Genomic DNA, 18,160 nt, shown 5'->3' with positions numbered 1-18,160 from the left:
GTCTTTCAAATTATCTTCCGCCTCCATGTCCGCATAGAATCGTATACTGTACTAATTGTGATTGGCCTTACCTCAGATCTACTAGCGACATTTCATAATGACACATACCTTAAGCTTCGTGTTGTGCAGATGTCGAAAGGAGTTCTACACGGCATTCGGTACATGGTCAGTAGACGCGTTGTAATCATTTTGGATAATAATACATTCTGCGACGGACTGGAGTGCAAAACCTGTCGAAAGGAATGCGTAACTGCTCAAAAGGACGGACTGCATACTCTTCCTGCACCCCCTGTCCTGTTTCATGCGTGAGTTCGTGATCAGGCACTGAAACTCATTGCTGATGGTGTATTAGTGATACAATTTTTTTATGTAACCTAGCATGCTGATGCTGAGAATCACTGCATTGAAATCCGCCGGATTTCAAGATAGTCGCAGTTGCTGTATCCGAGGGGCATGCGCCGTCCCGAGGTACATCCATGTCTCCAAGGTTGTCTGCTCGATTAGCGGCATAACTATATACAAACTATTCATTGCTTACTCCCTTTTCATAGTTTTGAAAGAAACTAATGGAGACTTGGGACCGAAAATTCTAGAATGTCTTTTTGAATCCCCAAATGAACGTTTGGCGGCTTTGAAATCTGGAAAAATGGTTCAATGCCTCTGAGCACTATGGGACTTAACTTCTGAGGTCATCAGTCCCCTAGAACTTAGAACTACTTAAACCTAACTAACCTAGGGACATCACACACATCCATGCCCGAGGCAGGATTCGAACCTGCGACGACCGTAGCGGTCGCGCGGTTCCAGACTGTAGCGCCTAGAGCCGCTCGGTCACCCCGGCCGGCCCCCCAGGCAGGATTCGAACCTGCGACCGCAGCAGTCGCGCGGTTCCAGACTGTAGCGCCTAGAACCGCTCGGCCACTCCGGCCGGCAGATCTGGAACACTACCGTCTATGTCAAAGGATATTTGACAGAAGAATTATTTCCCAGTGCTGGAGAAAAACCTGTAGTATTGTTACATTCTTAAGGTGGTCATTGTGAAAGTACCGTTTTATGAATCTGGTGTTTCCAAAACGTTCGACGAACAGGTACAGCCGATGGATGTATACGGCCTTTGACGGTGGAAGAGAAGATTTTGAGATATACTTCTGGTGAATGATTATGGCGTGAATCTTCGCTTGAGAAACAATATAATCAAGTTGCAGTCACTAGTACATAATTAATACCCTTCAGCGAGGTTTTCCATTATACTGAAATATGACCGGTAGAAAACAGGATATTTAGAGGATCACCCACTACTACTTGAGAATCCTGCTGAAACTTGTTTTATGTTGTATTGTCCATTGTGTATATTATGTGAAAAACTTTAATTCATTTTTATGAGCATGGTCTAAAAACATTAAGTTTTAAGCATTTCTTAACAGATTATCATTATTGTAATTACTTAGTATCATAATAAACAGGCACTTTTATTTTCAGTCGATGATATATACCCATTCGAAGAGGTATACTAAAAAACATAAATTTAAAACTTAGAAAACAAAAAATCAGTTCAATCATAAAACAAAATAACGATAAACAAATAATGAGAATAATAATGAACGTTTTCACAATTTCAAATTATTGCCAAAGTTGATTATACAGTTTTCGAGAACGTTAACTGCATTTCAAATTTTATATGAAACATAATTTTTTATATTTTATGGCTCCAAAGATATTCCCTCTAAACCCAGTCTGCTAAGTTACCTTCCGGGGAGAGGTTCACTCGTTGTAAGGTGAAACACTGAAAAAACGAAAAAATACGTATTGCATTATATTCACCCCTCTAACGATAAAGTTTAATCAAGATCGTTTGTTTACACCTCAAAATGTTCCCTTTTAAGTTACGCTCAACTCGCAAGTGTTTCTCTACTCAGTAGCGTGAGAAGTGCTATTTTCTCAAGGCCAGATGTAATTGCTCTTGTAAGAAGTTCAAAGTACGTAGTTCTGCACGCAGATTTAAAATGAATGCCACACGTCTTACTTCGCAAATCCAGACTGTATGCGAGACTTAGGCTGCTCAAATGGCTCTGAGCACTGTGGGACTCAACTGCTGAGGTCATTAGTCCCCTAGAACTTAGAACTACTTAAACCTAACTAACCTAAGGACATCACAAACATCCATGCCCGAGGCAGGATTCGAACCTGCGACCGTAGCGGTCTTGCGGTTCCAGACTGCAGCGCCTTTAACCGCACGGCCACTTCGGCCGGCTTAGGCTGCTCGTTTCATAAAAATTTTCAAGCCAATTTAGTCATGCTGTGTAGCACTAAAGCTTCAACATAAAAAGTGACAATCAATAGAAATCTTATTACATTCCAAATTGATGTGGACTCGTCTTGCACGCTTTATATTGCGAACGTGCTACAAGTGTCTGCGAGTCGTGTAACTGAGGCGGGATGTGGGGACCAGCCCGGTATTCTCCTATGGGGACGTGGTAAACCGCCTAAAAACCACATCCAGGCTGGCCGGCACACCGGCCCACGTCGTTATTCCGCTGAGCAGATTCAATCCGGCGATGGCGCGCCTACCCGAGTCCAGGAAGCAGCGCATCCAGCTAACCTGGCGGGTCCGGAAGCAAATACACTCTGACACAGAAATAAACGAAGCACCACGAAGGAATTATCCGAATACGACGGAAACCGGTAGATGTGATGTACATTTAGAGGCAAACAAATTATTACAATTTCAGAAAAATTGGATAGTTTTTCCAGAGATATAGCTTCACTAACTGAGTAAGTCAATAACGTGTTGGTCCACCACTGGACCTTACGGGAACAGTTATTCAGCTCGGCATTGATTGGATGTCCTGAGAAGATATATAATGGAAAATTCTGTCACCCTGGCACGTTATAACGTCACAATCGCGAGCCGGTTTGAGAGCCCTACCCATATGGTTCAAATGGTTCTGAACACTATGGGACTTAACTTCTGAGGTCATCAGTCCCCTGGAACTTAGAACTACTTAAACCTAACTAATCTAAGGACATCACACACATCCATGCCCGAGACAGGATTCGAACTTGCGACAGTTGCGGTCGCGCAGTTCCAGACTGTAGCGCCTAGAACCGCACGGCCAATCTGGCCGGCCTACCCATATGCTCAACACATTCTCAACTGGAGAGAGACCCGATGACATTGCTGGCCAAGGTAGAGTCTTGAAAGCACAAAGACAACAGAAGACACTCTCACCGTGCGGGAGCGGGCGTTATCTTGCTGAAATATAAGCCCACGATGGCCAGGTATGAAAGGCAACAAAATGGGGCGTAGAATATCGTAGATAGATGAATCGCTGTCCTGTAAGTGTGGCGCAGATGACAGCCAAATGGGTCCTACTATGAAAAGAAGTGGCACCCCAGGTCATCACTTCACTTTGATGAGCGCTATGAAGGGCGACAGTCGGGTTGGTATCCCATGTATGTCCGGCCGTCTCGAAACACATCTTCACTGGTGATCGGGGCTCATTTCAATGTGGGACTCATTACTGAAGACAATTCTACTCCAGTCAATGAAACTCCAAAGCGAAGACTTGTCTGGAGACTCCCGGACAGTGGTGGAAACCCAACCTGACTGATATCCGCTATATGGGCCGACACCCAGGAGTGATGGTCTGGGGTGGCCCTTCATTTCATAGCAGGACCCCTTTGATTGCCAGCCACGACACCTTTACAGCACAGCGATACGTCTTCGTGGTTGCCAGAACGTCTGGAGCACTGTGGGCAGGGCCCTCTAACCACCTTGGGATTTTGACAATCTAACTCGTCAATCGGGCAGAATGTGGCATACTATCCCTCAGGAGGACATCCAACAACTCTTTCAGTCATACCAAACCGAATAGCTACTTACATAAGTGTCAGGGGTGAAACAACCCGTTATTGAGTTGCTCAATTTGTGAAGCTCTTTCTGTTTGATAAATCATTCAATCTTTCTGAACTAGTAGTCTGTACATGTACATTACATCTACCGATTTCTGTCCCATTCGACTAATTCCTTCGTGGTGCGTCGCTTGTTCATTTGTTATTTTTTATTTGTTTATTTTTTATAAAATGACCTATGAAACCTTTCCTTAGGATTTCTATCTCTTGCTTAATAATAACAAATGAAATATTCCCTTTCAAATTAGCTCTCTTTCTCAATAATAATAAGTGCAATCTTCGCATACAAATTTAAATGCTGCTTATTAAAAGTGATTTGCTGATTATTTGGACTAAACATAGAATGTGTCGGCGTCGTGGCCCTCAGTCGTTACCTGCAATAACCCAAAACTGTTCCTTATCTTTTTTACTGTTATTGGTTCGCCATCTGACTGCTGCATCGAACTGTGACATGAATATACTTACTCTGTTTTACTATACTCTATTAGCGGCTGGTGGGCTGTGATAATAAGTGGCTGTATTTATTACCAAAGCTGACATTATTCTTTAATAGCAAAGCTGGCGTTATTCTGTAATTAATTTGACTGAAGTTACGTAATTCATAGTTAAACTTTTTCTTGACAACAACAAAATTTTGCAAAGTTTTACGTTGATGGTTATGGGATGGATTATAATCAATAATGCAATATTGCTGGCAAAAATTAATTATATTCTGAAAACAATTCTTCAAATATTTACTGTCGGTAATGAAATGATTTTACTAACGTTCAAATGGGACCTACTTTTTACAATAATATTACAACTTGCATTGCGCAAACGTACCTTCAGTAGTCTCGAGTTTCTCAAAAAAATTAATTCAATAATATTAGTTCTTCTTATGATAATAGTTAGCTGATGTCTGCGTACATCCATTTATAATCTCTTGTAAATCATAGCTGGTGGCTGGCAGGCACACCTCTCCTCTCAGCCTCTCGCTTCAGACCTGCTACCGACTCGCTTCACATCTCGCTTACTACTGACTTCCTACGAACGATAAAGTGCGGTCTCTCCCGTCAAAAATGCTTTCTGGTGCAGACAATCCCTGCTACCATTACAAAATGTATCAATGCGCGGTCTTTCCCGCTCTTTTCTTAAAATGTATCCATACGCGGTCGCTCCCGCCCTTTTTAAAATAATATCAATGTGCGGACTCTCCCGCCAAAAATACTTTGGTGCAGACATTCCCTGCTACCACAATTATTTCCAAAATGACAAATATTAATTATTCCTACTTAATCCTATTAATAAAATGTAGTGTCACCGCCAGACACCACACTTGCTAGGTGGTAGCCTTTAAATCGGCCGCGGTCCATTAGTATACGTTGGACCCGCGTGTCGCCACTGTCAGTGATTTCAGACCGAGCGCCGCCACACGGCAGGTCTAGAGAGACGTCCTAGCACTCGCCCCAGTTGTACAGCCGACTTGCTAGCGATGCTAAACTGACAAATACGGTCTCATTTGCCGAGACGATAGTTAGCACAGCCTTCAGCTACGTCATTTGCTACGACCTAGCAAGGCGCCATTAACAGTTTATATTGCGATCATAATAATGTCTAAACAAGAGCGATGTTCTCCAATTGTGGATTAAAGTTAAGTATTCCAAGAACTACGTTCTTTTCTTTATAGGATAATTACTTTACCTTGTTCCAGACCTCACGCCAATCTGCGTGAGCTTAAAAGCGTGCATTTCGGCCTCCTCTAGCAACACAGTGTTGGTTCCTCTGCCAACACTTCATAAAATATAAAAATCTTTCATAAATTGTGGTTTGACAATAGAAATATACACGTCTTACAATCTCTACCGTGGAAACCACGCATTTCCGGACATAAGTTCACTAGACGTTTTTAGTCCATATCTTCTCATCGAACAATCCCTAGAGTTTGTATACGGTGGAAAAAAATCACCCTGTATAAGGAGCCTGAACAGTGTCCGATGTTGAGTGATCACTGTTAAGGGCTCGGAGATGTCGCGTACTCGGATGAGACAGCGTTATCAGCACCTGACAGAGTTTCTGTGGGGCCCCATTGTGGGTCACCATTTCTCTGTCTGAACGAACAGTGAAAATTCCATATTTGTGGGACATTCGGATGCTGCAGTAGCCTTATGTTGGCACCCATGGAAACATGACAGCGGGCGTACTAGTCGTCAATCTTTAGATCGACCACGTCATACTACCAAAGCGAGAATTGCCGTATTATACAACAAGCACATCGTAATCCCTTCACATCTGTGCCTGCCATCCGAGAATAAGAAATGGACTCTGTGCAACATTATGTGACATCTTGCACCGTTGGTCGGAAACTAGCAGCAGCTGGACCAGGGAATTACCTTCCCATGCGTACGCAGCTGTTAACGACACAACAAAAGCTCATCAAAAAAAGCTTTGCATCACCCCAGTTAACAGAACACCTGAAGACAGACGTTGACTGTGGATATTGTATCACAGACACAGTCCCTTTGACTGTTCAGATAAGTCACTAAACGCGCCCAAAGATGTAAACAACCACGCATGAACAGTGCCTATTAGACGGAGGGGGTCGGACAGCCGATCAGTCCCAGTCATTCCATCAGGAAGGAGGTACACGGATATTGTTCTCTGTCGTTCAACTATGCCTAGAAGGTCAATACCGCCGTCGATTGCGTCCGCATTGTTACTTTGTGCCAGGAAGGGTTCTCAACAAGGGAAATGTCCAGGCTTCTCGGAGTGAACCAAAGCGATGTTGTTCGGACATGGAGGAATACAGAGAGACACGAACTGTTGATGACATGCCTCGCGCAGGCCCCCCCAACGGATACTACTGCAGTGGATGACACCTACCTACGGATTATGGCTCGGAGGAATATTAACAGCAACGCCACCATGTTGAATAATGCTTTTCGTGCAGCCACAGGACGTCGTCTTACAACTCAAACTGTCCGCAATAGGCTGCAAGATGCGCAACTTCACTCCCTACATCCATGGCGAGGTCCATTTTTGCAACCACGACACCATGCAGCGCGGTACAGATGGGCCCAACAACTTGCCGAATGGACCGCTCAGGATTGGCCTCATGTTCTTTTCACCGATGAGTGTCGCATACGCCTTCAACCAGATAATCGTCGGAGACGCGTTTGGAGGTAACCCGGTCAGGCTGAACGCCTTAGACACACTGTCCAGCGAGTGGAGCAAGGTGGAGGTTCCCTGCTGTTTTCGAGTGGCATTATGTGGGGCCGACGTACGCCTCTGGTGGCCATTGAATGCGCCGTAACGGCTGTACGATACGTGAATGCCATCCTCCGACTGACAGCGCAACCATATCGGCAGCATACTGGCGAGGGATTCGTCTTCATGGACGACAGTTCGCACCCCCATCGTGCACATCTTGTGAATGACTTCCTTCAGGATAACGACAACGCACGACTAGAGTGGCCAATATGTTCTCCAGACATGAACCCTATCGAACATGCCTAGGATAGACTGAAAACGGCTGTTTATGGACGATGTGACCCGCCAACCACTCTGAGGGATCTATGCCGAATCGCCGTTGAGGAGTGGGACAATCTGGACCAACAATGCCTTGATGAACTTGTGGATAGTATGCCACGACGAATACAGGCAAGCATCAATGCAAGAGGACGTGCTACTGGGTATTAGAGGTACCGGTGTGTATAGCAATCTGGACCACCATCTCTGAAGGTCTCTGTGTATGGTGGTACAACATGCAATGTGTGGTTTTGACGAGCAATAAAAAGGGCGGAAATGATATTTATGTTGATCTCTATTGCAATTTTCTGTGCAGGTTGCGGAACTCTCGGAATCGAGGTGATGAAAACTTTTTTTGATGTGTGTAAAACGGCTGCGTTTAGAGTGGTGCTGTGACTGGGAAGCATGGACTAGCGTTTAAACTTGGGAAGAGTCCGCAGCTCGTTGTCTCGCGGTCGCGTTCTCACTCCCCGAGCACAGGGTCCCGGGTTCGATTACCGGCGGGGTCAGGGATTTTCACCTGCCTCGAGATGACTGGGTGTTTGTGTGGTCCTCATCATTTCGTCATCATCATGAAAGTGGTGCCTGATCAAAGGTTCGGAATTTGCACGGGCGCTGATAACCGCGCAGTTGAGCACCCCACAAACCAAACATCATCATCTCAACTTGGGAAGAGGTTCCTCTTTGGAGAGGCACAAGTCTGTTACTTCTTGCTTCATGGTGTGGGGAGCCATATGTTATGACTTCAGATCACTACTGGTAGTTATCGAGAGGACACTGACGCCACAAATGTCTCGCGTCCTCATCTGTTGTCTCTAATGCGACAGTATCGTGATGCGTTATGTTGAGGTATTCGTGCGGCCAGTAACATCCCGAGGTCTGTTCCGACTGAACACGTGTGCTAGCACCTCAGACGTTAACTCCGTCCCAGGGCCCCAGTACCCAGCATATCAACAGCTGCGGTCCAGACTATCTCAGAAGACGATACAACTGCTTTATGACACCGTTCCCACCAGAAGCGCTGGATGCAAGGTCAGAGCGGGCTCATAGTGCTATGTTCTTTGTAAATGTGAGTCGATTTTATAACCACTGAAATTAAATAACATATCCTCACAATCAATAAAGATTCATTTCGTTTTCTCCTCCCCTTTGGGTGCTTCACTGAATTTGTCTGGCGGCGTATAACATGCAGAAGTACACTACTGGCCATTAAAATTGCTACACCACGAAGATGACGTGCTACAGACACGAAGTTTAACCGACAGGAAGAATATGCTGTGATATGCAAATGATCAGCTTTTCAGAGCATTCACTCAAGGTTGGCGCTGGTGGCGACACCAACAACGTGCTGACATGAGGAAAGTTTCCAACCGATTTCTCATACACAAACAGCAGTTGACCGGCGTCGCGTGGTGAAACGTTGTTGTGATGCCTCGTGTAAGGAGGAGAAATGTGTACCATCACGTTTCCGACTTTGATAAAGGTCGGATTGTAGCCTATCGCGATTGCAGTTTATCGCCCAGGCGTATCAAGGCCGTTATTACGGCCTGATGTGGTTGTTCTGGGTTCTGATTTCTCAGGATCTATGCACCCAAATTGCGTGAAAATATAACCACATGTCAGTTTTAGTACAATATATTTGTCCAATGAATACCCGTTTATCATCTGCATTTCTTCTTGGTGTAGCAATTTTAATGGCCAGTAGTGTAACAGGGGACATTGAGAGTGTGTGGAGGATTGTACAAATTCCCATATTCTTGTTTGTTTGAATAAGGTTGCTCAATTGTTAAGATGCTGGATCCCCAGTCGTAAAGATCAAGGTTCACCCTCTCGTTCAGCCATGGAACTTCATGTTTTAAGTGATTTCAGTAAAGGGAAATGCCGAAATTATTCCTGCGGAAAGGGCAAATTCGAGTTCTTTTTCCGTACTTCGAAACTCTGAGTTCGCGCTTCTTCTCCAACCCCAGTCCTCCTTTAAGTATTTTGTATTATGGCAGGAAACGTCTCAGGACTACTGTAAGATCTGTTAGAACCTCGTAAGAAGACGCTTTGCATCTCACTAGCAATACTCAGAAAATTTCGAGAACAACTTTTTAAACTGAGGCAGCATTTTTACACTCAGGCCGAATTTAGTTAGACACCTTACGTTCTACAACTAGTTTCGGATTTTTAAGACGTAGAAAAAGCACACTACTTAACCGCAACGACACTGTAACTAAATACTGTGAACTTAACGTCAGGAAAAGGTAGCTACCTAGAACAAGGTGAAACACGGATGAATATGGCACTGTATTCATACGATGTGCTTCGGTTTATTTTGGTTTACAAGTTGTTCTGTTCTTAATGGTTTAACATGTGATTGGTGCATGTTTTCGTCATTGTAATATATATAGAACGTTAATACAGTTCTTTTCTTAAACGTCAATGGTGAATTGATTTGATCATGCACACTAGTTAGTTTTGTGTCTTGGCGTAGATATATCTGGCACACAAACTCCGTCCCGGGGTGGGGTAGGGGTGAAGGATAGTGTCGAGGGGGGGAAGGGGGGTGAGGTGACGGGGGAGGAGAGGCAATAGGAATGGCATCCGGCTACCCCCAACTATTAATACTGCAAGTCCATAAGTTAACATGTCGACCCTGTGAAGATATGGGATAAAGGCAAGGAAAAGGAAAGACTAATTGGTTGTATGTACATATTAGCAAAGTCTTTCTATGTATGGTTCTATAGGTCTCCGGTGTGACAGACTTTCTGAAATGAAGAAGAGTTCTAAATAATGTGGGAACTTGTCCCTTTCATTCAATGACTGTGTTGTCCAGTATGGATAAAATGTATGATACGAAACCAGTTTTTAGTCTAGGTCGACAAACATTGTTCGTCCACCTACATATGGACCCCGTGTAGGCCGTGAAACAAGACCTGACTAACCACAGCCCACACAAAGGCGCACAAGCAGTCATTCTTTCCATGAACCCTCCAAGAAAAGCGAAAAAAACCGATAAGAATATCATTTTTCAAATGTCATTTACTTATTTCCGCTGGACAGCTGTGGTTGTAAAAGATAAGCACCACAAATAGAAAACGTTTTCTGGACGCTCTGTCTTCAGTTTCGAAATCTATTTTAATATTGATGCGTAAGTTCTGAGCAAGAATTGATAAGAAACTGTTGCCTAAGGACAGTTTATGTTATTTTTAACATCAAAATGTTAAACTGCATGTTTGTATGATGGTCATGTTCGGGACAATATCGTGTGTCTCTTAAGAACATGCAAACACTGCGTGAGACATTTCAGGAAAATTCTCGATAGACACTGATTAAATCGGACAAGTAACTACCAAAAGCGAAAGTGTTGAATTAAACTGTTGAATTTGCTGTTGGTGCAAGCACATACAGCGTGAAGGAAACACCTAAAGCATTAACGTATACATAATCTACAGGGTGTTACAAAAACGTACGGCCAAACTTTCAGGAAACATTCCTCACACACAAATAAAGAAAAGATGTTATGTGGACATGTGTCCGGAAACGCTTAATTTCCATGTTAGAGCTCATTTTAGTTTCGTCAGTATGTACTGTACTTCCTCGATTCACCGCCAGTTGTCCCAATTCAAGGAAGGTAATGTTGACTTCGGTGCTTGTGTTGACATGCGACTCATTGCTCTACAGTACTAGCATCAAGCACATCAGTACGTAGCATCAACAGGTTAGTGTTCATCACGAATGTGGTTTTGCAGTCAGTGCAATGTTTACAAATGCGGAGTTGGCAGATGCCCATTTGATGTATGGATTAGCACGGGCAATAGCCGTGGCGCAGTACGTTTGTATCGAGACAGATTTTCAGAACGAAGGTGTCCCGACAGGAAGACGTTCGAAGCAATTGATCGGCGTCTTAGGGAGCACGGAACATTCCAGCCTATGACTCGCGACTGGGGAAAACCTAGAACGACGAGGGCACCTGCAATGGACGAGGCAATTCTTCGTGCAGTTGACGATAACCCTAATGTCAGCGTCAGAGAAGTTGCTGCTGTACAAGGTAACGTTGACCACGTCACTGTATGGAGAGTGCTCCGGGAGAACCAGTTGTTTCCGTACCATGTACAGCGTGTGCAGGCACTATCAGCAGCTGATTGGCCTCCACGGGTACACTTCTGCGAATGGTTCATCCAACAATGTGTCAATCCTCATTTCAGTGCAACAGTTCTCTTTACGGATGAGGCTTCATTCCAACGTTTACAACGTGATCAAATTGTAAATTTTCACAATCAACACGTGTTGGGTGACGAGAATCCGCACGCAATTGTGCAATCACGTCATCAACAAAGATTTTCTGTGAACGTTTGGGCAGGCATTGTTGGTGATGTCTTGATTGGGCCCCATGTTCTTCCACCTACGGTCAATGGAGCACGTTGTCATGATTTCATACGGGATACTCTACCTGTGCTGCTAGAACATGTGCCTTTAGAAGTACGAGACAACATGTGGTTCATGCACGATGGAGCTCCTGCACATTTCAGTCGAAGTGTTCGTACGCTTCTCAACAACAGATCCGGTGACTGATGGATTGGTAGAGGCGGACCAATTCCATGGCCTCCACGCTCTCCTGACCTCAACCCTCTTGACTGTCATTTATGGGGGCATTTGAAAGCTCTTGTCTACGCAACCCCTGTACCAAATGTAGAGGCTCTTCGTGCTCGTATTGTGGACGGCTGTGATACAATACGCCATTCTCCAGGGCTGAATCAGCGCATCAGGGATTCCATGCGACGGAGGGTGGATACATGTATCCTCGCTAACGGAGGACATTTTGAACATTTCCTGTAATAAAGTGTTTGAAGCAACGCTGGTACATTCTGTTGCTGTGTATTTCCATTCCATGATTAATGTGATTTGAAGAGAAGTAATAAAATGAGCTCTAACATGGAAAGTAAGCGTTTCCGGACACATGTCCACATAACATATTTTCTTTCTTTGTGTGTGAGGAATGTTTCCTGAAAGTTTGGCCGTACCTTTTTGTAACACCCTGTATACGATGTACACCACGGTACCACAGTAAATAAGGGCTGGTCAAAATATTTCCCTTTAAGGGCGTTGTTACAGCGTATATGCTACCCAGCAAGACTTCGATACGGTATATGAAAACCGATATGTATGTAGCAGGTTAGTACGGCCTTCAGTCTGAAATTTTTTAATCGCTCCTGATACCGGAGGATCTGGTCCAAGGGGCGTTTGTGTCTTGTTTTTTCGTTACGATAGTAATAGCTTTTCGAATTAATAACCAACGCCGTCTGCGAAACCAATACGCGACAGATGTTGGGAAACCACAGTCGAGCCAAGAACGCAGATGTTCATCGTTACAGCAAAACCTTGGAAGCATCAGGTATTGCTTGCGAAACTATAAATTTCGAATGACAGAGAAGAAATTCTACCTCTGCTCTTTCTCACTTTATTTTTGTACGGACTAGATTTGCAGCTGATTTACGGTATGTCTCTTTGTGGGTATTTCTAAGTTGAGTGGCATACTTGTTTCCCTGTACGTTTTGCCTCAGGTTGACACCATTTTTTCGTGTTTCTTCAGTGGTTTAACGCTTCTAAGTCAACTTACTCTCTTAGGCGACATTTATTTCTCGAAAATGCCCCGTAAATACAGATATGGTAAATACGTTTTTCTACTTCGCCCATCCTAAAATCCTACTCATGGTGTGATGTTCTCGGCTGGGTGTGTTGTTGTTTGTGGTCTAATTTTAGTTGGGGCGTGCCGCCACAGAGGAGGGCGGAGCAAGTGGCAACAGAGCTAGTTGCGACCTGCTCCTATGACCTGTTTGTGTATGCCCGACTGCATGTGCAATTAAAAACATGATACCACAGTTTCATAATAGTGCAAGGGCTTGGCCGGCCGGTGTGGCCGTGCGGTTAAAGGCGCTTCAGTCTGGAACCGCGTGACCGCTACGGTCGCAGGTTCGAATCCTGCCTCGGGCATGGATGTGTGTGATGTCCTTAGGTTAGTTAGGTTTAATTAGTTCTAAGTTCTAGGCGACTGATGACCTCAGAACTTAAGTTGCATAGTGCTCAGAGCCATTTGAACCATTTTTTTGCTAGGGCTTGCCGGTCGGAATGGTCGAGCGGCTCTAGGCGCTACAGTCTGGAACCGCGCTACCGCTACGGTCGCAGGTTCGAGTCCTGCTTCGGGCATGGATGTGTGTGATGTCCATAGGTTAGTTAGGTTCAAGTAGTTCTAAGTTCTACAGGACTGATGAACTCAGATGTTAAGTCCCATAGTGCTCAGAGCCATTTTTGAGTGCTAGGGCTTAATTTCCGTTGTTCATGGCGAGTATTAAAAGACATGTTATTATGTTTGTGCAGCAAAAGTGTAAACCGTATTGGAAGAAAGGTTCAGGGCATTAGAAATAACAGATGTTAGTCAATTGTTGTAGGATCTCTTCGAGGAAGAATAATAAGGTAATTCGGAAATTTGAAATAACTAATGATTCCAACTAAAACTTCACCTAAGTGGGCGTTTTCTTGGTCAGCTCACTGAAAAGTATTCAAACATTTATAAGGCAGTATCTTATCTCACATCTATGTGAGAAGGATATTCGCATCAGGGCCCGAAAACTTAACAAATCTGTATCCTGTGATAAAAATTCATTATCAGTTATTTGTTTCTCCGTCTTAAGCTTGCTGCATTCAATTCAAGAGAATTTCACACCAGAATGTTTCCTTTTTGTTTAAGAAGTATCTTCTGCGGTCGTTGGTGTTTCTGCCACATTTCCACATATTCTGTAAAATCACTGTAACTGCAGTAAACTTAGGCCAGAGAAACCAATAATAACTGATTTAAACAGCTGCAACAGTAGGTAACTACGCAAACAAAAATTCAGTATGTTCATTACAACTGCTAAACCCATGATTAAACAGTGCATCTGCAATTAAATATTAATTTTGTGTTTTGTTATAAGAATCTGCTCTGAGTAACTTACATTTACTTAGTCCGAGAAGGTCTGGTGGTCATATACGTTTTTAATGTGTTAAAGCGAAATGATAAAATTGTTGCTGATTCGTTCAGTGATCTTTTGAAAAGTAGAGTACGACTTTCCACACCAGAAACTTTATTTTTAATTGAGAAACAGGTAAGAGGTAGGAAACCTTAAACATGTTAATTTTTCTAACCCTTGACTGATAACTTCACTGGTTGAGAGAGTGTGTGATGTTTTTTCAGATATTACAAAATCGAGTCATATTAACAAAGAACTTAGCAGTATTAGTCTAGTTATGTTGCGCCCACTCTGGCCTAGATACGTCCAGGGATTTTGTTGGGAAGGGTGCCATAAAGCTCCTGTATCGTCACCTCAGGCAGGATAGCCCATAACTGTTTCAACTGATCCTTGATCCCCTGGATACTGGTACTGGGACGGAGTTTACATCCGAGCAGATTCCACACGCGTTATGTCATGGGACATATCGGTTTATGTTTCTGACCGTAGGAATGCATCAGCGTCACATAGGTAGTTCATAGGGGCATCTACATCTACATCTACATCCATACTCCGCAAGCCACCTGACGGTGTGTGGCGGAGGGTACTTTGAGTACCTCTATAGCTTCACCCTTCTATTCCAGTCTCATATTGTTCGTGGAAAGAAAGATTGTCGGTATGCCTCTGTGTGGGCTCTAATCTCTCTGATTTTATCCTCATGGTCTCTTCGCGAGATATATGTAGGAGGGAGCAATATACTGCTTGACTCCTCGGTGAAGGTATGTTCTCAAAATTTCAACAAAGGCCCGTACCGAGCTACTGAGCGTCTCTCCTGCAGAGTCCTCCACTGGAGCTTACTGTCATCTAAGTAACGCTCTCGCGATTACTAAACGATCCCGTAACGAAGCACGCTGCTCTCCGTTGGATCTTCTCTATCTCTTCTATCAACTCTATCTGGTACGGATCCCACACCGGTGAGCAATATTCACGCAGTGGGTGAACAAGTGTACTGTAACCTACTTCCTTTGTTTTTGGATTGCATTTTCTTAGGATTCTTCCAATGAATCTCAGTCTGGCATCTGCTTTACCGACGATCAACTTTATATGATCATTCGCCGGCCGATGTGGCCGTGCGGTTCTAGGCACTTCAGTCTGGAACCGAGAGACCGCTAGGGTCGCAGGTTCGAATCCTGCCACGGGCATGGATGTGTGTGATGTCCTTAGGTTAGTTAGGTTTAAGTAGTTCAGCGTTCTAAATGGTTCAAATGGCTCTGAGCACTATGGGACGTAACATCTTAGGTCATCAGTCCCCTAGAACTTAGAACTACTTAAACCTAACTAACCTAAGGACATCACACACATCCATGCCCGAGGCAGGATTCGAACCTGCCACCGTAGTAGTTCCGCGGTTCCGGACTGCAGCGCCTAGAACCGCACGGCCACCGAAGCTGGCTCTTCGTTCTAGGGGACTGATGACCACGGACGTTAAGTCCCGTAGTGCTCAGAGCCATTTGAACCATTTTGTGATCATTCCATTTTAAATCACTCCGAATGCCTACTTCCAAATAATTTATGGAATTAACTGCTTCCAGTTGCTGACCTTCAATATTGTAGCTAAATGATCTTTCTTCCTATGTATTCGCAGCACATTACACTTGTCTACATTGAGATTCAATTCCCATTCCCCTGCACCATGCGTCAATTCGTTGCAGATCCTCCTGCATTTCAGTACAATTTTCCATTGTTACAACCTCTCGATATAGGCCTACTACAGCATCATCCGCAAAAAGCCTCAGTGAACTTCCGATGTTATCCACAACGTCATTTATGTATATCGTGAATAGCAACGGTCCTACGACACTCACCTGCGGCACACCTGAAATCACTCTCACTTCGGAAGACTTCTCTCCATTGAGAATGACATGCTGCGTTCTGTTGTCTAGGAACTCTTCAATCCAATCACACAATTGGTCCGATAGTTCATATGCTCTTACTTTGCTCATTAAACGACTGTGGGGAACTGTATCGAACGCCTTGCGGAAGTCAAGAAACACGGCATCTACCTGGGAACCCGTGTCTCGTGGACGAATAGCGCGAGCTGGGTTTCACACGATCGTCTTTTTCGAAACCCATGCTGGTTCCTACTGAGTAGATTTCTAGTCTGCACAAAAGTCATTATACTCGAACATATCTTTCCATGTTTCCGCGAGCATTGCTCCGTTCAAAAATTTCGTCACAGTACTGTCGCCTGAGACGAATCACATGACTCAAGGTGTTCGTGAAGTATCATGATGCCATTCTATTCCTCTCAATCATTACCAGCCATGAACTGATGTCATACCCGATGGCTCCCCGTATCATGACGCTAGGGAGTAGGACAACTGTGCCTATCTAAAACACTGCAAGAACGGGAAATCTCCCCTAATCAACGGCATACTCGTCAACGATGGTCATCTGGAGTAGCACAAAACAGCAATCCAACGAGGAACACAATGCGACGCCATTCATCAGTAGCCCATGCTTCCCAGTCATGGCACCCGTTTGTGTTGTGGTGTTGAAACAAGAACGCTAGTTGTCTGACCGACTTGTTCCACGTCATGCAAAATTTCTGGTTTCCTTAAATGACAGAACCAAGTGCACGAAATTGATATATAACACCTTAAAACATCCCATTTTCCTGTAGTTTGGATATACAGGGTGGTCCATTGATCGTGACCGGGCCAAATATCTCACGAAACAAGCGTCAAACGAAAAAACTAAAAAGGGCGAAACTTGTCTAGCTTGAAGGGGGAAACCAGATGGCGCTATGGTTGGCACGCTAGATGGCGCTGCCATAGGTCAAACGGATATCAACTGCGTTTTTTAAATAGAAACCCCCATTTTTATGACATATTCGTGTAGTACGTAAAGAAATATGAATGATTTAGTTGGACCACTTTTTCGCTTTGTGATAGATGGCGCAGTAATAGTCACAAACATATGGCTCACAATTTTAGATGAACAGTTGGTAACAGGTAGGTTTTTTAAATTAAAATGCAGAACGTAAGTACGTTTGAACATTTTATTTCGGTTGTTTCGATGTGATACATGTACCTTTGTGAACTTAGCATTTCTGAGAACGCATGCCGTTACAGCGTGATTACCTGTAAATACCACATTAATGCAACAAATGCTCAAAATGATGTCCGTCAACCTCAATGCATTTGGCAATACGTGTAACGGCATTCCTCTCAACAGCGAGTAGTTTGCCTTCGGTAATGTTCGCACATGCATTGACAATGCGCTGAAGCATGTTGTCAGGCGTTGTCGGTGGATCACGATAGCAAATATCCTTCAACTTTCCCCACAGAAGGAAATCCGGAGGCGTCAGATCCGGGGAACGTGCTTCGACGAGCAATCCACCTGTCACGAAATACGCTATTCAATACCGCTTCAATCGAACGCGAGCTATGTGCCGGACATCCATCATGTTGGAAGTACATCGCCATTCTGTCATGCAGTGAAACATGTTGTAGTAACATCGGTAGAACATAACGTAGAAAATCAGCGTACATTGCACTATTTAGATTGCCATCGATAAAATGGGGGCCAATTATCCTCCCTCCCGTAATGCCGCACCATACATTAACTTGTGCCCAGTGACAGAACCGTACACGACGTGCAGTCGATGTTGATGTAGCCTTCTCAACACCGACGTTTTTGAGATTCCAGATTCTCACGCAATTTGTCTGCTACTGATGTGCGGATTAGCCGCGACAGCAGCTAAAACACCT

Source organism: Schistocerca americana, chromosome X (genome assembly GCF_021461395.2).
Source record: "Schistocerca americana isolate TAMUIC-IGC-003095 chromosome X, iqSchAmer2.1, whole genome shotgun sequence".
In the NCBI taxonomy this organism is placed as follows: domain Eukaryota; kingdom Metazoa; phylum Arthropoda; class Insecta; order Orthoptera; family Acrididae; genus Schistocerca; species Schistocerca americana.
Note: the sequence above shows the minus strand (reverse complement) of the source record.